The sequence below is a fragment of the Temnothorax nylanderi genome, unplaced genomic scaffold, assembly GCF_030848795.1.
Source record: "Temnothorax nylanderi isolate EJ_2023f unplaced genomic scaffold, tnyl_v1.0 TNYL_tig0175_pilon, whole genome shotgun sequence".
Taxonomy (NCBI): domain Eukaryota; kingdom Metazoa; phylum Arthropoda; class Insecta; order Hymenoptera; family Formicidae; genus Temnothorax; species Temnothorax nylanderi.
The window spans coordinates 353,378-378,928 of NW_027249237.1; the positions used below are offsets into that span (position 1 = coordinate 353,378).

A 25,551-nucleotide genomic window follows, 5' to 3' on the forward strand; every position below is an offset into this window, starting at 1 on the left:
CCAGCATGGCAAACATTTAAAACAAAACCTAGCGGGTGTTCTCAAGCTCTCGTACACAGGGTGCAGACGCGTAGGTAGATATTCATTATGACTGAAAATATGACCGACCGTGTATTATCCGTGCTCCCTGATTTACTTCGTGAATTCAGGGATACAAAGGCGGAGGTATCGCCGTTTGCATTTCATTTTCAAATACACTCATATCCCAACGAACTCTGTATCTCTTGACGAAGTATCTGATGGTTTTCTTGGCAAATAGAGATTACATGCTTTAGAAAAATTATACACTCTATCGCGCTTTTATATCTGTATTAAAATATTCTTTTACAATAAAATTACATTATATCTATTAAAATACTATTTCAAAGATCACTTTTATCACATTGTTTGCTTCCGTTATATTCTCTAATATTCTGCAGGAATTTATAATGTGGTAACGCGTGTGTGTTCTTAATTAATTAATATTGAAAGCATGTATTTTTCAATTCAAAGTTTTAAATTCTATACTATTGTTTTATAATTATATAATTATATAATTTATAAGAGAGAAGAATAATTATTATTCTCTTATTATCTCGTTATCTGTACGTAATAATAAAATTAAATTAAATAAAAAAAGAAGCAGTGATAAAAAGAAATGAAATATTTTCTCTATTTATAAATATATTTAAAAAAAAACTTGAGATGAGGGGAATAAACTTATAAATGTTGACTATCCTCGAATATCTCGAATATTTTGTAGCTGTGATTTGAATGCAGTGGGAGCAAATTTTGCCAAATATTATTTTGCAAGCTTCAGACCAGTTTCACAGAGACTGCAGATTACACAGTTCGATGTCAATCATGCATAATTTCTTATAAATACGATTTACTGTTAGTAAATGAGTAGTATCAATATTTTATTCTGTAACATGTTTAAATTTTTAAGCAATATAACTGTGATCTGTTCTTTTATTGGAAGAAAAATTATTTTCTTCCAATATAATACAATTTCGACTGTAATTCTGTAAACTTGGTCTTTTTCCAGTCTGGTATGTTCTAAATAAACTATGTTCATATCTAAGATTGGAGGTAAACTTATCTTGACGTTGGTAATTCGATGGAATACCAAAATAACTACTTTGCGCGGATACGTAGTTTAATTTTTGAAGAAGTTGGTCTCTTCTATTCGGCACAGCAATCGAATAAATCTTTGATCACATAAATATTTAATTTTAATTTGGTAGGAGCAAATAATTGATCCGCGAATAGGTATAATAAATCATTAAGTCATTATAAATAGTTATTTTAATTATTTCTAAAATATAACATTAACTGGGTAAAATAATTTAATTATATATATTGAACTTTGATATATATTGATTTATAAAAAAAATTGATAATTTTATATGCATATATCGATGTTTTGTGGACAAAAATATAATTATTAAGCATTTTATTTATAATATTTGCTCAACATTATTATTATTATCTTAATTTTTTGCTATCTTAATTTCATTTACTTTACTATGCAAAACAATAATTATTAATTTACTTAATTTTTTAAATAAATTTATTTATTGTACATAAAACATTTTTGTAAATTAACAAAAAAAATGTTCTTTAAATAACGCATGTACTTTTTTCTTTTAAATAAAAAAAATACTTTTACTAACTACGGATTATACGGATTATAACGTATAAAATATAAAATAATATTGCAAACGTAAAATTCTCTACAGTATATTCCAACATTTCATTGATAAACGAACATGCGGTAGTGCAATGCATGTGCGACGCTGACAACTTTTTTGATTTTCCGATTAATCGCTGTAGTTCGCGCAGCACCTTCTCTCGTTGCGTCCGGCACGAATTGAAAATACGCGAAAAGCCATCGACATCGAAAAACGCGATACATCCAATTAAAATCGTGTTTTACTATTACCGCGAGCGATGCAGCAGCGACGATAGAGAGGCAGAGACAGAAAGAGAGAAATGAATCAATAAACGAACCAACCGATATAAGCAAATTAAGAGAGCGAAAGAGAGACAAAGACAGAGAGAGAGAGAAGCAGGGGATGCGTGTGTTTGTATGTAGAGACTACATGTGTATGTGTAGAGGCAGTATATGAAAGCCGCTAGTAAAAAGCAATTACGCTTTGTCGTACCGTTCCAAAGCACGTCGTGAAACGTCATTTCCATCCCAGCCCCTCATTCCGGATACTGATCGTATTCCCGTCGGGGGTAATTACGTGGACGGGCGCAACGAATGGGGCGGAAAGTGGTGCACGCGGCCGATCAAGCGAGAGGGGTGGCTGGAACGGCGCGGTGTTCCCAAAAAACAGCGTTCAATAATTGATACGGGAATTATGGCACATGCAGAGAAGTCCACTGTTTCGAGTGCATTTTGTAACGGGAAGCGAATGGACCGGTGATATATACGTGGCTCGCTGGCCTACGGTAATTGAATGGCCTCGGTTGACGATAAACGAGGCCATTCCACCTCCGGCCACTAGTATAGAAGAATTATTTGTACTAGTTAATGGAAATGCCATTGCTTTAATCTTCACGTCTTTGAAAAAATCGTTTATTATTTATAAAATAAATGTAAATGCATCTCTTAGAGAATACACCATTAAATTTTATTGTTTTGTTTGTTTTTGACTACAAACGTAGTCGTTTCTTTTTTAAATATAATAAAAATTATGGTTGTACATTCTAATAAAAAAAAACGGCAAAATTTTTACCTAATAAATTCTCTGTAAAATTCTTTTCTATGAAGGAACAGCAGATTGAAGAATTATAGTTGTGCAATTCGGCCAAGTACGATTCTGTGGAAGTCACAAGAGAAAATAAAGTGTTTCCACCGAATGCGAACTTCCAAAAAGATGTTATTCAACTATAAACTTTGTCTGATTGTGTTGGTAAAAATATGCTATCTTTTCTTACCTTTCAATATTTTCTAGATATATTGTCTCAAACTAAATCATAAACTTATTTAAAAATATTTTTTAAAAAACTTAGATAAATAAGAAGAAGGATTTAAAAATATACATTTTTATTTATGGTAAAAGAAAGTTTTTAAATAGATTTAAAGATTGATATTAAAATAATGGTTTAAGCAGAAGAAATATAAAATTAATTAACCATGATACAAATCAATTACTTTATCCATAAAAATTTGCACAAAAAAGTGACTTTAACTAAAAAGTTAAATTTTATCTCTAAATTGTCTTGATCTTCCTCGCTACGAGATTACTGCAGTAGTCTTTTCCAATTAACTGTTTTTCTCTTGAAATAATTACAAATTATTTGCCGACCGGGAAAAACGTCGGAATATCTGAGGAAGATCAGGAATCAAAGAAAGGATGTAATGACGCCTCAGCCTGGAAAGGTGGTTTGCAACGAAAACGAAGAGAAGTGAGTCTCTCCCAACGTTCCTTCTGCTCCGGGAGAAGATTGGTTCGAGAAACCCGAGTGGATGTCGGCCGTTGCCGATCTCCGAACGGAAATCGATGAATTAAGCATCCATCCTATCCTGCAGGTTTGAATGTTAGATCAGACGAGAGTAAGGTAGATTTACTGCTACCTCTTCATCGTACCTTTACGGAATCAGTTTAGACTCGGACAGACACGTCATTCGACGATTGAAGTAGATCGAATCACGTCTAAATTATGCGAATCAGTATTAAATCGAATGGAAAGTGATGAAAGCTTAGTTTATCCTATTAATGCATTTTAACTATATTTTAACAGCAACGAGACTTATATATTTTATTTGCATTATTATGTTATAATTTTACACGGTAATTTTACGTTAATTGTGTTGCGTGTGATTCACGTTTCTTCATCTGAATATAATATCTTCGTAACAGGCTAAAGAAATGAAAGATTACAAAAGTGCAATTTGAGGTCAACGCTATAAATGAAAGCGTTTCATTTTAATCGCGTGGAAGCATAACAGTATCATAAACGTAGAAATCGAAGACGAGGGGGAGGGGCTTAATTCGTAAGCTGCACTGAGAATAGACGCTGTGAGATTTTCGCAGGTCGTCTAATTTCTCGTTTGGATATACAGCTGCTGCCCTAAGTGTGGAAATAGACGTGAAGAGGAAACTTAAGAAATTCAAACTTAAGAAATTAAGGTTAGCTTAAAAAGAGCTAATTGTAAGTCTAAAATTGGGTCGTGAAAAAAACTTGTGTTAGTTTGAGCTATAGATACGTCTACAAAACGCATATATACATTCGTGAAGAAATATTGGTGAAAAAAATAGTACCATTTTACTTTTCTATTTGTGTCAAAACCTTCCTTCAAAAATTATGTTATGAAACGCGCGCTACTAGAAATGCAAAATCTCAAAAAATCGTTATTCCAGAATTAGAGGAACGGGGTGATGTTCCGAAAATCGATTATAGCGTGTCAGCGTGCGCGGCTTCTCACGTCGCCGCGCTTCGGTGACGGTGGCATATAGCGTTTCGTTAGGCTAATTCAATTGAAAGTTCACGGAGGCATGGCGAACTTTATGCAGCTTGGCGTAAAACTTGTCGGTCATTTCTTTCTCTCCGTCGAATACCACCATCAAGTTTTTAATTTTTACACCAAGCCACTTCGCCGTTTATGAAGGCAGTGCGGCGTCGCGTCAGTGGAAAAAGCGGCGACTTTCCGTGTCACAAACTCGACACTCTTGCGCGCGGCGAGTCTGCAATATTAACAAATTTGTCGCGGAAACTCGTCCCAAGCGTGTGATTCTTAAAGGATCAGCGGGTGCGACGAGAAGGCGGAGAACGCCCAGCTACCCTTAGCAAAGTATAGCATCGGTGCCAGCAGGCGAGCTGAAACTTTTAACGCGCTTGGAACTTATCCGGTCGAGAAAACGCAACGGGACGACAGAAAGAAATTGTGTCTGTGCTATATTTCCAGCATTATTGAAATATATGATTTTAAAATCCTCTTTTATTGATTTTATATCAAGAGACGGCGATAAAGTCTTGCGCCAAGAATACGTATAGATACACTATACATAATAGGAGAAACTTGAAAATTTGTTAAAATAAATTTTTCTCATTAAATATGACAAACAAATATTAGCTATTTTTGGGAGTGGTTTTACTCTAAATTCTTTATTTAGCAGAGTAGATCTTTAAAATGTTTTAAATTTTTAATTCAAACTTAATCCAAAAAATACAGGGAACAAATTAGATAACAGAACTGCATGAAGTAGTATATAATTGTGGGTATATGTATAGTAAAAAAGCACAAGTATTTCAATTTAATTATAAAAAGTTTTATTAATATTTTTTTACGCGAATAAAGAGAATTCCTAAAACATTTTACTTTAGGTTCGTGTTTTTTCAAATGCGCCAAAGTCCATTTCTGGCTTTACACGTGTGTATGACGCTAGCATGCTCCGGTATACACGACCCTTTGCATAGTACAGAAAGCGTGAACGGGATACAGGACAGAGTGGAATTGCTCCCGTCCACTGTACACGCGTTTCCGGAGCGATTGGAAGATCCCGTTCTCTCTGCGTTGGGAAAATTGATCGTGGTCGCGAGATTGCCCAATAAGATGAGATTGTAACGTCTGGCTACGTACGTGCAATTCGCCAAGTTACGAATGCACCGGCGGCGGTGGCTGCGGCTGCAATTCCCCGCGCGTTTCACGGTCCGGTCGGCACGTATATCGCACGCCTCTATTCCATCAGTGGGTTAAGCCGGTCCTTTGACCAAGAATCCGTTAATAGTTTCGATATATATCGTTGTTCGTTTTCCACCAACAGTAGTGGTACCGTGAAGATGACAATGTCGTGACAGCGCAATTTCGCAGTCGCGCAGAATCATTTCATAGATATTTCTCAATTTTTTATTTTATTCGTTGAATCTTGGTCAACGAACTAAATAGAACTTATTAATAAGTTTATTCTTTGTTACAAATAAAACGCTGAAAATTATTGAAATAATCGAAGTTTTGCGTTGAAATGCGGAATAATATATTTCAATTTTAAGAATATTTTGATAGTACAAATAATCGCAAAGAGTATAAGTGAAACTAAATATATCCACAATGCGATATATAAATATACATTTCAAATGTTAAACAGTAGAAATTTTAATAAAATTTTAGTTTACGCAATTATTATGTGTTCTCGAACATGTTCTAGTGTTCTTAGGCCGATATTCATAGTCAGATCTTATTTTAAGACCGTCTTAAGTAATGCCTTAAGATGCTAATACGGCTCTGTGTTTGGTTTTTATAACATCTTAAGATCGTACTTAAGACGATCTTAAATATAAGATCCGACTATGAATACCGGCCTTAATGTCAATTACAAATACTATTGGAGCGATAACAAACATTTTTCTACTATAGTCGTGACCTCTTTCTGCTTTTTTGTCGGTTGATTAGACATGCTCTCATCACACATGCAGTACCTATGTTTATACATTCTCTTGAGTTTCGAGCAATAATAGAAGTTGCATCGGTGTGTATCAACCGACAAATGGTTTAATTGCGATGTATTGGCATCGAGACGTTCTAATAAGAAAAACACTTGCCAATATTGGTTTTAACCGTAACTAACAACGATAGAATGGCCCTTTTATAAAATTTTTTTGTCAAATGGTAAATTTTTTATACCAAGGTTTTTACATTTATTTATTGTACAGTAAAAACTTTTTGAAAAAAATATACATTTTAAAAAAATAATACAGGGATACCTACAGTAACAGTTTTATAAAAATTTAAATGTGTAAAAATAAAAAAGAGTAGTTTAAATAAAGCATTACTTTTCAATGACATTCTAAATTATTGAACAAAAATAAAATAAAATAATAACTTTATTTTAAATAAAGATAAGAACTGTTCTGAGACAAAATAGAAGAAGATATTAAGAAAAGCTATGTGAGAAGATTAATGGTTAAATACTAGCAGAATAAGGATGTTAGTTTAAAATTTTTATTTTTTATGTATTTAATCATTGTTATGTCATGTAATTTTAGTTTAGATATATGTCTTCTCTTTATCTTTATTAATTTTTATTCTTAACTTTTTTATCCATTTTTGTATCTAAATTATTGTTATTGAAGAAGATTAAGTACAGTCAGAACATTCTATATTTTTACTCAATTATTGAAAATAGATAAAAAAGATATCACTTTAAAACTAACATTCTTATTCTGCTCGTATTTGGCCATTGACCTTCTTACATAGTTTTGCTTAAAATAAGCGTGACTCCCCTATTATTTTGTCTAATATAAAGTGTAGGAAATAGACCGGATATTTTATATACAAGTATCATGCATATAATAAAATTAGAGGCTTATTTTTACAAAATTTTAACATTTATGTTATTAGCATTTATTTAAATATAATTATTGTTTTATGATTGTGACATATAGTAAACAGATTTCTAATCCGAGATATAATTGATAGCAATAAAATTAATATATCAGATAATATCAGCTGATGTGCTTCGGAACCATAATGAGAATTAAGCGTTAGTCGATCGCATTTGGATTGGAAACATTCAAAATTTCATTGTCTCTACGTTAAGCTGTGGCTAGGATCGATGAGCCAACCGGCGAATTTGATGGAATTTGATGGACATTCGAACGATAAACTTGTAATTTGATCAGACACACTTTAATCCCACTGCTTCTCTCTTTTCCTCTCATCCTCTTTACTTCTACATGTATAGCTTCAGAAGTCCACGTTTGGACCGTTACATGAGAAGATTCGTGCACACATTTGCGTAACGAGTAATCATGGAAATTGCATTTCCATTCAACCATCAATGAATACCTTAATTGACTATATTTGAAATACAGGCATTCCAAATAGAACGAAAGATGGAAGTACATTTTAACTTATCTTTTTGTTAGTAAAAGACATCCCTGAATTTAATTTTTCAATACTGTCTTAAATAATAAAAATGAAATAATAAGAAAAAAAGATTGAACAATTTTGTTGAAGGAATATAATACCAAATTTAATTACAGATTCATGTCTCGATAAGCCGTTTTTTTATTCTGTAAGATAATAAAACATTTTGTGATTACAACATTAATGTGATTAAAACATTTTACTTTTTTTTATTATACTTAATTTAGTCATTGCTGTTTTATACATATATAAGTATATTTTTTATATTAATAATTCTTCAGATTTATTTACGTTGCTTTTCTTCTCGATAATCTTTCTTATATACAAGAATGCCTGTTGAAGCGAGTCGTTTGGAGTGGAATAACGAGCGTAATATGGGCTACAGAAAATTTCATTTAATCAGTAAAATTTTGTTCTGATTTTATTCTTTTACAGGCAGCATTTGGTTTTAAAGTGGAAAATTTTACTTTGCGTATACAGAGATACTATTGCGAGAGATGGAATACTTGCGAGATTTATTTCGTTTGTATATAGACTTTTTATTTTAAGAACAATAAACCTGCAGCCAATAAAATTGTTGAAGTAGCGTCATCGCGTTTGCATTTCTCCGTCAACGATGTAGAAAAAAAAACAATGTTTTATTAATTACAATATTTGATTCGGGAGGCTTGTTAACGTCGATATGCATTTCGACTCGTTCTCTTTCTCTTTCTGCTGTTTCCATCGCGAGGATTTGCAGAGAATACCAATTAGCTGTGTAAATCTTCATATTTTCCGGTGTACCGAGAATCATGCTTTAAACTTCTAGCAATTAGAGAACCAATTAAAAACAGTAATATGCTCTCATAGCAGTTGCATACACGTACGTGCACACACATGCGTGATATGCTCACGCAAATTGAAAAGTAACTTTACTCGTAAAATTTTAAATTACAACTTGAATTTTGACTTAATTTAAATAGATATATTTTCTATAAATTTTCAGGCAGCTGATAAATGCAAATTATAAATACAAGACGTAAATATAATGTAAATGTAAATTATTTCTTTAAATATACATATACATAGATTAAATATATACATTTTATGTAAGAATTAACGAGAGAGATTGAGATGGCTATTCTTTCTTTCTCTCTTTTCCTCACTTATTTTTTATTTATATACATGAAATTACATACTAAATGATAGAGAATAAGTAAAGAAAAATAATTGTTTTTTTACATTGTTGTTACTATTATATTTAATTTTTATTTCCGGGGTGTTTTAAAATATTTTTGGTTTCTACATAAAAAACAACTTATATCTTTTATTTTAAGAGTCTTTTTAGGGACTTCGAGAAATGTTACATTTATCATTTCCGATTCATTAACTATTGCAATATTGCGTAGGTATTCGGGGGATTATATGTTTCACGCGTAAAGCAAGTAATCTACTAATTACGAACGGTATTAATTAGTAGAATGTGCTATTATCGGAAAACATATTCCGCGTTTAAGCAGATTAACATTGATTGTCGATATTAAACACGGCGAATCAATTTACAAACGGATTATGTATAGAACGTATAATCGACGTATCGCTTACTTGAGGTTATTTATGACAGAAAAGTAGATAGAGTAAAATTGCATTGGATTGATGATTGCAGTAAATTTGCAAATCGTGAACTTTACGAAAATGTGTTAAAAAATCGCGTTATTCTCGCACTAAGGTGCTAACCTTACGTTCATATAATAAACTTATCACAATTCTAATTATTAAAACGGTTTTTGACCTTTTTTCATATGTTTTCAGATTATGCAATTATCCGTTAATGAGAGTATAATACCATTTAATGAGCAACATAAACTATTAGAGAAATTATACAATACGGGATACGGATATTCCAAATTTGAAGCAAAGCACATTAATATAAAATTATTACATATTTTATATTTTTAAGAACTGAATTAAATTAAAAATTTCTCTATCACCGCATTTATATTATTTTTATCGTTATCTAATTAATTTGTGAAATGTAATCAAAAACATATAAATAATGCAACTCTTTGAGTTATATATCATGATTTATATTCTTGAATTATCTCATACATTTTAAATCGATATATTATATATTTCTGAACGAAATGAGTCATAAAATAACCAACTTTACTTTAAAAACCAGATTTACGGCTTGAGAGAAAGGTTGTAATTTATTTATTTTGACAACAGAGTTAATGCCATAGAGATATGAGACTAGAGTGCGCGAGTCATATGCTAGCACGTAAGAGGCTGCGATATAGAAATAGAAAAAGAACGCTGCAGTATGGGCTCCTTCTGTCAGACAAAGACAGAAGGGGCCCATACTGCAGCTTTTTCTTTCTATTCCTATCGCGAAAAGACAGCTTTCTCTTTCTATTCCTATATCGCTTTTTCAGCTCGCTTGCGGACTCTATTCTTATATCTCTATGGTTAATGCATAAAGCGTAAATCATTTACTGATAACGATACATTAATTGCTCTTGCAATTGATGACTATTAATATGTAAAATAAAATGAAACAAAATGTTTGCTGAGAAGCAGCAATAATAATTGTTACGTTGAAATACTTAATACAAGTGATTAAATTAGCAATACATATTAGCAATACTGAATACTTATACTTTTGTTATAACGACTTGGCAGTAATGCTGACTCGGGTCAACATTACTAAAACTCTCAATTACTTTAATATCTCCGATCTAGCTTGAGATGATCAAATTGCTCCTTGCCTGTCTATCGCGATAGGAGATCAGCTTTCGCTCTTTAGGATCATTTTTCATTGATCCGTGTTTCTTGCACCTTCACGAGGCGCCGGCGATCGTCTATACTCGCGGCAGCGATTGAAAGTAGCGACGTCATCCGAGGAAGCTTTCGAACTTTTGCGATGCGCTCGGCTTTCACCGCTACTCTCACCGTGTTGGAGCAAGAGAGGGAGAGAAAAGAGAGGAAGGATAAGGAAACGGGGAGAGGAGACGTGAAAGCGATTAAAGATTTAATGATACTCGATCTCGTGATGCACACTCGACTTCCTGAACAAGGCAAACTGCGTAAGAGATATATAGAGAGGCAATATATGTACGCAATGTTTTGCCGTTATATTTCAATGCAGACGAAAGAAAACGAAAGGAATCGAAATCTAGGTTTCTATGTGCTGTTCCAAGTGTCTTTTTGTCGGTGTTGTATGTACCTACTTCTCCGCGCCGAAATAAATTTCTCTCTGAACTTTAAACATGCGTCACTTGCTGATGGGTAATTTATTGGGAATTAAAGCAATTAAAACAATTTAAAATGATTTTATTGCTTAATTATTGTATAATATATGATTGCACTTTCCCAATTATTTATTCCTCAAATAAAAAAGTAGATAAGTAAACAGTATTCTTATTAGTTATTTAGTTAAGTGTCAATAGCAGTATAACTGTTATATTTGTAATTCCGTTATAATTCGTCTAAATTAAATTGAATTTAATTCAAATCTTTTTTCTAGTAAAGTATGAGGAATATAAACTGTGCGCAACATATAAAAACGGTTAAGTAACGTTTAAAGTATTTTAACGGAAGATTGCGCGCGAACACTATAGCGAATTTTTTTCTCCCAATTCGTGAAAACGTAGAAACGGATCAATGCGCGGTCGACATTTAAAAGATTTTTCCTTTTTCCGCTGAGCCGACGCGTGGAGAATATAAATCTCGAATTTTCCGGAATCTCGTCCGGGGGGGCTTAAAGCTTTCAATGCTCTCGATAATTCCGCAGCGAAATCGAGTCTCCACGTCAAACGTTGTGGATTAGCGCACTCATCGGATATATCCTGTCCGGTTTCGACTGGCGGCGATAGCACGAAATCTGCAGAAATTTTTGTCCTTCCGCTGAAGCGTCGGGAAGGTCAATATTGTCGGAAGAAAATTGGCCACGTGGCACACAGTGCTCTTTCTGGGTACAGGCACGTATTCTGGGAGAGATCGGCAATACCGGTGTTCCGTGAAATTATATGGAAAAAATTTAAATTACTATGACGCGGATCAGTAAATTTTTCACATTCGCGCGCAGTGCTTCAAATGTAAAAGAAACTTTAGCTTTTTATTTTTATTACTATTTTCAATCAAAACAGACAAGATATAATATAATATAATATATACAGTAAACAAAAATAAACATCTTTATTGTAATTTTATTATCTATACTTTTTTTCAAAAGAATATTTTTTAATAAATTAAATCCAGTTTTTTTTTGCGTAACATCTTAAATGTCGATGACATAATAGCTGTTGACTTCTATGCGTTTTAAAATAAAAAAGCTTATCGAGTTAAATTTTTAAAACAAAAATTTAATAATGAACTCTTATTTCTCGGTTGCCTCCATTTAATCGCGTCACTTACAATTAGTACAATGCTAGTTTGCAGCATTACTATTCTATCTCTTTCACCCCATGGCATTCATTTGGACGCCATTTAAGACAATAGTCGAACGTAAGCTTCGCAAACGGATTTTGCCTACGTGTTCTTTTGACTTAACAGGCACTGACAATCGGAAAACGGAATCTGCCTGAAGCGACTAATTAATTACATAAATTGGCGAACTTCGTTTACGGCGCAACCCAATAATTCACGTATACAGGCAACGTTAAGATAATTCTGCGTTAACAACAAGTATTTATCGATGTGCAGGTTTAATGACTCGGCAAACGCGGTTGGCATATAATCGAATGTTGTGTGAAATGGAAGAGTGAGTTACATATTAAACACTGCACTGATTACACTTTCCATGCGCGTGAAAGCATGAAACCCTAATTGCGGAACATACTGATAAAAACAGAAGGTTGTCCAATCGATAAATCTTCGTTGTTCGAACATTCTTATTAATATCAAATTGAATATGTCTTTTACGACGGTCGTATTTCTGCTTTACGATAGATACTTGTCGTAGGAGAAAAGATCATTTTTTATTTAAATGACACTGTGCTAAATACATCTTGAAGCTTTTTATCATCAAAAATGCATTTTATTAACATGATAACAAGAAAACTAACTTTTATGACATGCTAAACACGGCAAAATAAAAACTAAGATGATTTTCCAAGTATGTACATATATGTATTATTTTATATACATATAATATGAAAAATGCAATTACAGAAAATATTAACTTAATTAACGTTTTAATGTATGGTGTTTATTCTCAACTCTTGTCTCTTTTTAACTTATAATTTAGCACAATTTGTATGTGCATTTTGTGAATTGTCGCTGTCTGTCTACAGTTCACTGACCTTTGAAAGTATCAGACAGAAAAATCTTATTGTTTCATGCAGATACGTGTGACTACGTGAGAGATTCTCATGGCGCCTTGAACAAGATGTGTGACTAGTTGATAATTAATCCCTGCTGTACTGCTTACTATGACATTGCAATTCTATTGTACATTGTTAAACATATCGTAGCCAAGTAAAGAACTAATGCGATTTATCCTTTCGCGTTTATCCACGATATGTGTATATACATATGTACATACATTGCATTGTAGAGACAAAGAAATTGAAGACACAAGACGTACAGTTTGACTTTGTTGTATGACTAGATTTCTTCGTATGTTTTAAACGCAGTTTTATTCTACGCTTTCACGCAAGTTCGTTAAAATGATTTCGTTGTCGCTGGAGATAGCTTAGTGGTTTTGCAAATGCAGAAAATTGCGTTTTCGTGTCTTCGGGTAGTACACCTAATATGATGCGCGAATAGCGCGCCGTAAAAGTTAAAGACTTGCATTCTCACTCTTTCTTAATGCCGCATTTAGTATAACAACCGTGCGATTTTTAATTCGTCTAATATGCATACCACTTTCGATATCATTGTAAGACGCATTTAATTATATACGATGAATCATCACTGATGATATAAATTATGATATAAGAAATACTCGTAGCAATAGATTGCATCATTTATGTAGTATTTCTGTGGAATGACTGATGTGAACGTTCAATCATAGTTTCTCTTGCTAACGTTTCGCTTTCACAATAAATACGACGCGGCTATTTTTTTAAATGACTGTCGCGCTGAGTCCGTTGAAAATTTGCATTTCATATCGCGCGTAAATATTTGCCTCGCTCCGGAGCGTGCATCCGGAGATATTATTTGCCCGAATAATATTTTACAGCTGCTTTCGTGCGTTATATCCGCAGCTACATAATTACCTTTTTCTGTTACCCCCTTCACAAGTGTTGATTACCCTCTACAATCATAAGGGCAGGAAGAAAAGCGAATAAAATTACAATGGAAAATGTATTTAATGCGGGAGCAATGACCAATTAATGAGCATTTCTCCCGATAAATCGTATTAACTTTTTACTTATTTCTACAAATATGTTTAATATCTTTCTACACACATTTTTATTATAAAAAACTTCCTTTTATTATATATAAATTAAGTTACAACACACACACACACACATGTGCTGACTTATGAAAGATTTTTTTTAAAGCTCGAGAAGTCAAGAATTCTTAATCTTAAATTAGTATTAGAATTAATTTTTTTAGATCGCTTTTTAAATATACATTTTAAAGAAAGAAGTACAAACATTTACTTAGATTATTTTAGATATGGCGAGGTTACGAGGAAAATATTCCCCGAGTTTTAATACATTGCGATTAGATAGAGAACATAAAAAATAAATGAAACATATGCGAGGGAATACACGAATATATGCACGTGATGCCAAGTACTTGCAGAATAAATCGCGGGGACGTTTTATATATAGTCGTCGCTAATTAAATGCGTCAACTCTCTGCTCGATCGATCTCTTTCCGACAGACGTTAATTAATGAAATGTGATGCATTATACGAATATTAATTGACATGGCAGTCTGACGGCACAAAAAATACGATTATTTGTATAGTTTTCTATGACTTTTCACATCGCCCTTTTTATAGATACTGAAAAGAGCTTCGTCAGAGTTTGTTATCCATTTACATTCCTTGCGTATGTAAGTATAATTAACTCTTTGGTTACTATGAAAATACTCATACGTCTGTAGCAATATTATATTGCTAATCAAAATTGTTAGTACTGATACTAATTATAGCATTTAATATCATTTTATCTAAAAATATTTAATTTTTGTATTATGCTTTTCTAAGATTTTGTGCGTACACTGAGAAAAAAATGTTGTTAATTTGACTAAACTCGTTTAGTTGTAGTGATTTGTTTAATGTAAATATTAATATATTTAAATCAAATATACGTGAGTAATATCAAGAAATATTTTATTTTATTTTATATAATATTTTTGAATTAACAAATGTTAGCTTGACAGCCCGTGACCGCTGCATTTAGTTGAATCAAATAATATTTCTTTGAATCAACGATTTTTTTTCTCAGTGTATGTGTGTGTTTGTTCGTCGACTTATAATATAAATAATGCTGACTTCCATGCAGAAAGTTAATTAGAATTTTTTACGTACACAAAGAAAGCTGACCCAACGAGGTTCTTAAGCTTAAAATAACTTGACTGTAAAGTGGTTAATTAACTTCCTCTCTTTTAGCACTGAAGGACTTTATATACAGGATGAAATGGAGGTATATGGTTACAATTTATGATGTGATATAAAATACATGATATAATACACCCGCACGTGCGCACGCATTTTTCATGTACTCCATTTCAAGCACTCCATTTTTTATTTTAGACGTGTTTTTGTAATTTGTAAGATAATTTTTACATTTACATAAAAAGTTTGCACTACATGATTATATATTTCTCTCTCTCTCTCTCTCATATATATTTTAATATTTTATTTTTGCAAACTTTGGTTCATAGAGATTTTGCGAACGCTTTTGCTTCATACATTTTTATATATATAAAAAAAATCAATATAAAAGTTTGAGCAAAAGAGTCATCACGCGTTGCTATTTGTCATATGATTTCATTGTCGAAGAATCTTTCAGATCGGAGAAAGTTGACCTCAGCAAAACTTTCTCTGTGCATCGCAGGCACATCGCTGAAGCTTATAATCTACTTCCTATAAAACAAGTTTACAGCTATGTTTGTCCTTTTCCAGCTTTTATTTTATCGATTTAGTAGCGAATTGAACATAAATCATTTCATGATACGAGAAGATAAGTGCAAAATGTAATAGCGATGCGAAATGCGAAAATTGCATTGAACTTTATGTTACGTGCAATCTGCATATATCTTTCGCGGGCTTTATTATGTACACGTGAACGTCCGAAATTTTCATAAAGAGGCAATTTTCCGAGCTTTTGATGTTCCATGACAGAGCAATGTTGAATATTAACATGAGAGAAAATTGCACGGCAATTTAATATGGTGCGTCAGATTATGAGTAGGAAAGTATAAATTAATACAAAAATTTCCGTGATATTCTAAGTCTTACAATGGGAAGAAATATTCTAATGCAGACATTTTTATTAATATAATATATGTAGACTAATACCAATAACGAGAGGTTATTGTATAATATTTATTTATTTCGACGACAATAAAAAATAAGTAAATCTTTATGAGACATTAGAAAAAAAATTCAATATATTTTTAATAAATTTATATCTATTTGAGAAATATTTACACCCATGATTATTCCAAAGTTTATGTAGTTGAAGTTTGGAACGTTCTTGGAGCGAAAATTAAAATGCGTTTTGTTCCAAAAAATACAAGTACGAGAACAATATTTAAGATCCCTGAAAGTAAAAGAAAAATAGTTTGTTGAGATTCGAAGTCTGGATGTACCTCGTTCAGCCGGAAATAGCAACGCGTACTTGTATATATGCGAGATTAAAAATTCTTAGTGGTCCTTCTTGTTTTTCAACAAACTGTTTCTTTTTACTTTCAGGGATCTTAAATATTATTCTCATACTTGTGTACCTTTTGGCATACACAAAACGCAAGAAGGGCCACTAAGAATTTTTAATCTCATATACATATATACAAGTACACGCTGCTACTTCCGGCTGAACTTCCGGACCTCGAATGTCAGCAAACTATTTTTTTTTACTTTCAGAGATCTTAAATATTGTGTCCTCGTACTAGTAATTTTTGGCACAAAACGCATTTTAATTTTTGCTTCAAGAACGCTCCAAACTTTTACTGCATCCCAATTATTGCTTTAAATTATGTCATTTCATTCATTTCAAATGGCGCAACAGTCTGAGTCGGACCTAGGCCTCCCTCAAAGTCATGTGCTTGTGGTGCGCACGCAGGTTGTACACAAGCACATGGGACCTACAGTTTAACGCCGAATTCGAACGGCAAGGTAGAGGGGGTTTCGAGGCAAGGGATACTCCTGACGGGCTGCCATTCCGTCGAGGAGGAGAGACAAGCGATACAATTTATTTATTTTGGTTCTACCAGGACTGGATTCGAATCTGAGATCTTTGGTTTAGCAGACCAGTGCGCTGTCTGCTATGCCACGCTCGCTCCCTTTAAATTATGTAGATACGTAAAATTTGTAACCAAAATTATAACATTTATTGCGATAAAAGATCTTATAATGTAATATCTAATTATTCACGAATTAAATGCGTTATTATTTTCGTTATTTGCACCCAATATAGTAATTGAGTAAGTTAGTTTTTTGATAACCTTTGAAACGCGTAAATTAGAGATTAATTATTATCCATCTCAAATAAATATATGATTACAAGTGTACTCCTGACGAATAAAATCTAGCGTTGTGTATAGTAGGTAATATAAATTGGATATGTGTGAATATTAATATGCTTTAATAGCGCAAGTAAAATGCTTTTAAAATTATTTTAAACGTGTTTACGGATGTATATAGGAATGTTCTTAAAAAATAAATTTTTCTGTTATTAGATCTGGCTTTTAGTTTTGCTTTCCATGTAAATCAGAATTACTATACAAAATATTAGTTTTTATTAAAAAAACGTCTTAATTTTTTTTAAATAATATAAAATTTATTTTGTAAAATTGTATTATTTTATACTAACTGTTTTCCATTATTTTACCTTTTCCCGCTAAAACATTTTGCCATATGCAGATTTCGATTTTACACTTATTAGAATTCTACGTCGAGTTATCTTAGACAAATCTACTTTCCCAGTAATTAATGTGAAATTAACATTATGCATGCAACCGCGCATCATTTATTTTCACATGCGTCTTTTGCAAGCGAAATGAATGGAAGAATGACTGGTATACCAGATAATATATACTATACATACATGTACATATATTTAAAATAATAAAGTAATTAAAAAAATTTATGGATTACAAATCTTAAATTTGATATATGTATATTATACATAGACTTTATCTTTTGAAAAGATTAGACTTTCAATAAAGAAAGAAGGAGAAGAAGAACGCTCCAAAGCATTTGTAGCGTCAAGTGGACCGCAGCCTAAGTTGTATAAAGTTTTTGATAAGAAAAAATTGCAAATCTTGATATAATATGTACTATTATAAATTTTAATTATTTAATAATATCTGATATATTAACAAGTAAAATTATATATATATATATAAATCTTTTTATATAATTTTTTAATGCAATCTTGATTGGTTGATCGTTGTGAGCATAACTTAAGCATACAGCATTCTTGCTCTAATTCTTTTCCTTTATATCTTTTTTTTATTCATCATTTATCAAATATCTAATAACATAAAACTTTAAATAATTTACTATCGTCAAACCAATTTACCAATGTGTATTTAAGTGTAAGCGCATATTCTCTTATTTAGTCCTACATATTCTAATGGGCTGGAAATATAGATAAGCTTAGTTTTGGTTTCATGTCCAAAATTAGGTACCTCACGCCAACTCCCATACTCATCAACTAATAAGCTTCTAAGGAAATAGACGAACAAATTTTAAAAGTTGTGTCTATTTAAAGTTATGTGAGCATAACTTAAGCATACAGCATTCTTGCTCTAATTCTTTTCTTTATATCTTTTTTTTTTATAATTCTAAGTTATATATGCATATTAAAAATTTTGCAAAATTGCAAATGTAAAAAGAATCGCGAGTAAATTTTGTGCGCGCTAAGTGCCACAAATCACCCTCATATTTATAAAATATATAAAAATTACGTAAAACGGTACCTGAAAGCAGGAGTTTGTCCAACACGTCTACAAAGCACTGCGTAGGTATATTTCATATGAGTACATGGTAATAATATTCAACGTAATAACAACGTAATAATATTCACAACTAATTAAATATTGACTTATATGTACAACTATGATATCTCAATTTTATGAAATTAAACATCAAGAATATTTTTTGTCTTGTTATTAGAAATGAAAAATGGTTCGATACTGCGTCATTTGCAAATTAGAATACGGCCAAGAAGATGACGTGTCGTTTCACGGGTAACTATATATGTGAAAAATTTTATTTTTTACAAAAGTTTATAGGTTAAACTATAATTATTTTATAACTATTTTTAACTAACTTTTTAAAATGTTATTTATTATTTTTAAGAATGCCAAAAGATGAAGAACAGAGAGAAAAATGGGTAAAAATTATTGGGCACCCGACAAGCCGAACGAGTTCCGTTTGCAGGAAACATTTCAAAGAAGATGATTTTTTAAATAAATTATATAAAAATGACGTAAGACGGTACCTAAAAGCAAGAGTTTGTCCAACACGCACTGAGTAGGTATATTTCATATGAGTAAAATGTGTTATTAAATTTTTAATGAATCACAAAAAATTGTCCGCGTACTACACCGCTTACTTTGCCCAAGACGACGCCGGGTTGTACGAGCCCAGAGTTAATTAAGAGTTAATAATTTTTTATTGCATCGACTTACGAAAAAAACTATTTACAGATTCTTGTTCTACGACCCAAAAAACATAAAAAAAACATTAACTTAAGCCATCAACCTCGATAAAAATGCTCAATCGACCTGGCAAATGGACTAAATAAGTAAATTTCGATGCAAATATCTTGCGAATGCTCGAGTATTGCATCGTGCCACTTTACCATTAATTAGTGGGGGGTTAACCCTACAACATATTAAAAATTTATTTAAATCGGTGAGGGCACTACCTGGTCCTCCCCTTGTTAGCGTTCGCCATCTGCAGAAAAAGCGACGAACGCGTTACTACGTGGCGCACTATATTTCAAGAAGATGCGGACTTAAAATATCGTATACATTTTCCCCCCAAATCGTAATTTTTATGCTTGTGTCATATAACTTTGAATATATTAGTGAATAAAGCATAGATATTAACAAGATTAAACCGTTCAGGATGCGCAAGATTTAAATAGTACATAGATAAATAAATAAATAGATAAAGAGAGAAATTGAGAGAGAGGAAGCGAAAGAGCAAGATCGAACAATTTGTGTGTTCGGAAATATGGTCTTTTAAATAATCTCTGTTTCTGTTTCTTTTTTTATCAGCGCGTCTGAAAGCTTCAACGTTAGATTTTGATATTAAAGTACATGTTAAATAAAATTGGACAATTTATTCGTCTTTTTGTCACAACCCTTTAACATATATTGAAATATATGCCTTACAATTTTTTTTTAAAATAATTATTGGGATTAATTTAGTTTCTTATGTCTAAAAATTGCATACAAATATGCATATTCGTAAGAGTTTGAAACAACTTCAAATTAAATTAATTCAAATTTCTTTTCCACACACTATATACAAAGAGACAAGTAAAATCACAGAAATTTGGACAAATATATTAACTGACGAAAAAATTTAATATATATAAGAAATATTTATACATATAAATGAGAAATACGAAAACAAAATTCAAGTCTAAAAATATCTGAAATAAAAATCGTAAAATGCAAGACAAATGCAGAAATAAGTAACTCTGCTATGTACCCACTGGGTGTGTGAAGTTCGCACTCCTACTTTAAAATTTTTTAGTTTTAATTAGAGTTCCAACCTCTTTTCGAAGAGTATAAGAGTATTTTTATGTTTATAAAAAGAGTTCCGGCGATTAACACTTTGAAAAAGGCATTTAAAAAATGGAATGCTAACTTCACACCCAACTTTAAGACCGAATAGTTCTGAATAGCTCATCTGAAGCATTTTGACGAGTATTAAAGTTCCTGATAAAAGAAAAATTTTTTTAACTTTTTACAAAAACAAAAAAAATAGAAAAGTTTAATTTAATGTCAGAATAGTTCTAAGTAGCTCATTTGATTCCTTTCGAAAAGTTCTAGAGTTCCTCATAAGTAAAAATTGCAAAACCTTAGAATTGTTTTAACAAATTATCATCAAAACACAAATGGCATTCACGGCAGACCTTCGAAGTCGAATATCTTCTTAAAATTCCCATCAAAACGCCTGCAACTCTACCACTAACTAGTGGCGATCCGGCCAGAAGATATTCGAAGATGCAACGGATGAAATTCGACTAAGCCCCGTTTCACACGTATCCGATACTGGACTACTGACGCCGGGTATCCGATCACGAAGTGTATGGGATTAATATGGGAGCATTTACACGTTTGTCCGATAACCGATTTGTGAAAACAAAGAAAATCGATCGGATACCTGGCATCGGTAGTCCGGTGCCGGATACCTACATGTGAAATGAGTCTAAATCTTTCTGTCCGTAAACGGTACGGGCACGGCACGGTTATGTCTAAATCGACCTTAAATCGGAGATACATTCACGGAGGGAGTTCGTCATACGAGTAATATTGACATAAATCTCGCAAGTATCGATATATACGCGTATAATCGATTAAAGATGCAACGATAAGATTATCGTAAACAATATCAACGAGTAAAACGCATAATTTAATGCATCGAGTACAGACATTCATGGCATATTACAAAGTTTAAGAAAGTTACGTGCAACGTTTTATTTAAAAAAGAAAGGTATAATTTTATGAAATAATAAGAAATTTTTTCTATACGGCTAATCACTGCAAATCCAAGTGTGTTATTTTAACTAAAACTCTTCTTACACATTCTGTCGTTTTGAATGATGCCATTTAACACGGTTGAACATATTAATACGATTAAACGTGTTAATTTAACACGCAACAAAACATGTAAACGAGCTTCAGTCAAATGTGTCATTTTTAAATATATATATGCGTGTAGAATAACACACTTGGATTTACAGTGTATGATAAAACGGCTTGCAATTACAATTAATTACGAAGTATTCTATACATATAATCATTAATCTATATTTCTATATAAATAAAAAAATGGTATCCCTTTAGGAGCCACACATCGATCCCGTTGGAGTAAAATGTTATAATTTATAAGATAGTCTTAAAAGACGAAAGTTTTTTAGTTTTTTTAGTTTTTTTTGTTTTTTAGTTTTTTTAGTTTTTTTGTTTTTTTGTTTTTTTCGTTTTTTGTTTTTTTCCGTTTTTTTCTTTTGTTTCTTTTGTTTTTTTGTTTTGTTTTTTTGTTTGTTTTTCGTTTTTTATGTACATAATTATGTACACAGGCTTCTAAAGGGATAATTACTATAGTTGTCTCTACGCTATTAAATATTAAAAGATAAAATTTAAACCAATACCTTGAGTTAAATAACATTTTGTTCTTTTTAATTACCATGTGTATCGAAATTATTATTTTAACAACAAAGGACGTTATTTTAACTCCATTGATTAGTCAAATTAATAATTAAATTAACATTCAATAACGTAATTAACATTGTTTTAGTTAAATTAACGACATATTGAATAGCAGTAGCGACTTATAAGAATGGTTAAAAATAGCTTAAATTGAATATGTAATTTGACACTACAAATTTAACAGTATATATGCGACAAAGCTTATACAGTGTTTTCGAACGAAATGGACTGTACCTATATCACTTTCGATAATGTTCTAGGACGAATCTCATGCTGATGTAATTTTTAATTCAATGTGGGTGAATCTTTCTGATATATATACTGTTTACCAGATAAATTTTTTCTTTCTTCCTCTCCTTCCGGTCGATTCTTTCCGGGATAATCGTTACAAGTGAATCGTGCAGATTTACCTTTACGTATGACGATGAGGGCGTATCATCAGCGCCCGCTCGGCGAACGGGGCGGAGATAGTCTTACTTCGCGTGGCCTTAATACTAGAAGCGAGTTCACGCCGGCGAAACTGGAAACGATCAGTCAGATTACGTGATCAGAGGCACCGTGTACCGGACCCGCGGCCGACCGATCGGTCGCTCGCCGATCCGCGTTAAGTACAAAAGATCGAGTATGCACGTACCTACTCGTTCTTTCGGACCTACTACCGGTAATCACGCTGGCCACGGCGGTCTCGCTTCCGTCCGCGTGGCAAGCCTACTACATTTTGTAATCGTGGCAGAAAGGAACACGAAAAAAGTGGCGAATCCGTGTTAGAATCCGAAGATTCAAGTGGCCTGAAAACTACGCTGGTGCGAGCACTCTCGTATTGTATCGGAGGAGTCAGGCTGTCTTAGGCCCTTGATTCTCTGCACGAGTCTCTTTGGGCCTGGGTCAGAGTCAGTTACTGGTCTGGTGATGCGAATATATAGCCTTTCCCAGTCATGTCATGCGCCCACCTTCCCAGAGGTCTCGCTGGACCGCTGCAATGGGGCTGTTCCGATTCAGTACGGCTCGGTCGCAAGATCTGATGTTGGCTGGCCAGCGCGTTCCAAGTGGCGTCAATGGCGATCTGACTGCGTCTCTAGAGTCTGTAGTGATAAGGACCCAAGTACCGCTGGTGAGTTGTGGAGCCAAGGAAGGGCACGGTTATCTGGGAAGATCTCGGCTGTCAATTCCGTTTGCTCCCCAACACGCAGTAAATATGAAGAAGTTAAAAATGAATCTTCACGCTCGTGTTCTCTGGATGGTCCGGGCACTGTACGCACGATGCGAGATTGATGACTCGATTAGTGCAGGTTAGTGCGGAGACACCCAGTGACTGCAGTGACTGCGTAGCTGGCTCCTCGAGAGTAGGCGCTAGTTATCGGGTATAGAAACGATTACGCCTCTTGACGCACGAGACTCATGCCACGAGTAGCCGTGGCCCCCAATAGTCTTCTTCTTCTTCTCTTTGTAAATTTTATAGCGCATAATCCTCCTCAGGATTACATAACGGCCAAGAACAAGTCAAAAAATCATAAATACAGACTCGAAAATTCAATCCAAACTCGGCGCTGATTGCCATCAGTAATCTTCAAAAATTATTCAGGACACAACACGTCCCGAACATGTCCACGGTCTCGACGAGACTTGCCCCCAGTAGCCGTGTCAAATTAAAATAGAAATAAATAGTAATAAATTATTTCGTAAATGGATATCCATCTGTGTCAAACGCAGTGCACGGGCACTGCGTTTCAAGCACGCCGGCGCCGGGGATCGACTCGCAACGGTGGCGGGATTCGCGTCCGCTTCTCCACGTTGCAAGGCCGGCCAACTTCGACTCCCCGGCTAAAGTAAAAGATAATCGCCTGCTTAATGGGCTTGGAACCCTTAAGGGGGGGTCGTTCGGCTGATTCGATTCGGAGTCGTAGGTCAATGAGACCCCTTCGTCGAGAATGGAATCCGATTGGGCTTGATGATCGATCGAATAATGCTTTCGCTTGAACCGTGACTGACCCATCTCGCGAAAACCCTTCGCGAATGGATTGTTATTGATCTTCAACTTCGTGATGTTCTCGTTTGGTATGCCGTCACCGCGTAAATTCCGTCTCCTTGAAAGCGAACAACGCGGTTGACTGAAGTAAAGAGCTCGTTGTAGTTCTTCGCATAGAAGCAACGGACTATCCAGATCTTAGGAACGTATTTGTGCATCGATGTTAATACCACGTTATTATTGGGGGTCGTTGATGTTGTTCGTGAGCTTCAATTTATTAAAGCTGATCGGATTGTCCATCCAGTGGCTCCCCGTTGCCGGACTCTCGGGATGCTTATAAATCCTATAGCCGAAGGGCTGTTGCGGCTCTGCCGGCCCCGCAAAAACTCCAGTCACCCATATTGCTGTTCTCGCCCCCGTTCTGGTATCCACAGTACTTGTAGCGGCGATCGGAGGCCGGTGCTATCTCCATGAAGACATAATAATTCTCACGTTTCTCCAAACCGTTTACGTTATTTGAACGGACGGGAACATGCGCCGACCGCTTTGGTAATTATCATTTCTGTATTATTCTCGTAAAATTGCTGCCAGAGGTTTCGATTAAGCAGCTCCACGTTGACTCCGCGCAGCAGTGGGGGTTGAAATACCCATTCGCTTGAATTCATCCTCTCACCTAATTACGTTGTAGAGCGATCGGTGACTGCGCGAAGAATGGCGATGCCAGTTGCATATTCAGTTCCAGTAGCATCAGTGCGTTGTGATCCTGAAGAAACATCTCCGATAATCAACGTTTCTTCTCCGACACCGTCGGTGTAAGGTATAAGGCAAACACGGAATTGGTCAGAACAAACGTCGAAATCACGTGCAGTTGTAGAATGGAACTGAGACAACCGGTTCTCGCTTACCAGTGACCTACCACAAAACGGGATCAGCGCAATCCGCCGAAACTAGGCGAACTATATGTGTCGTCGGTCGTTCGGCGCCAACACATGAGACAACTATGTGTCCATGAACCTTTGTCCTTTCTGCCGCGATTCACAAAAGGTAATATATAAGGTAACAAATAACATTCACATGATAATTTAAATGCCATAATCACACTAATCTACTGAGCCAGTTAAAATAATATTAATTCATTACGCGTTGTTAATCCCTTTGTCGTAGGGGA

General features: G+C 33.7%; 1 pseudogene; it reads right to left on the reverse strand.

The window, feature by feature from the left end:
* Positions 1-24,089: 24,089 nt before the first annotated feature.
* Positions 24,090-25,371, reverse strand: LOC139778203 (T-box protein 2-like; annotated as a pseudogene).
* Between the last annotated feature and the right edge of the window lie 180 nt (positions 25,372-25,551).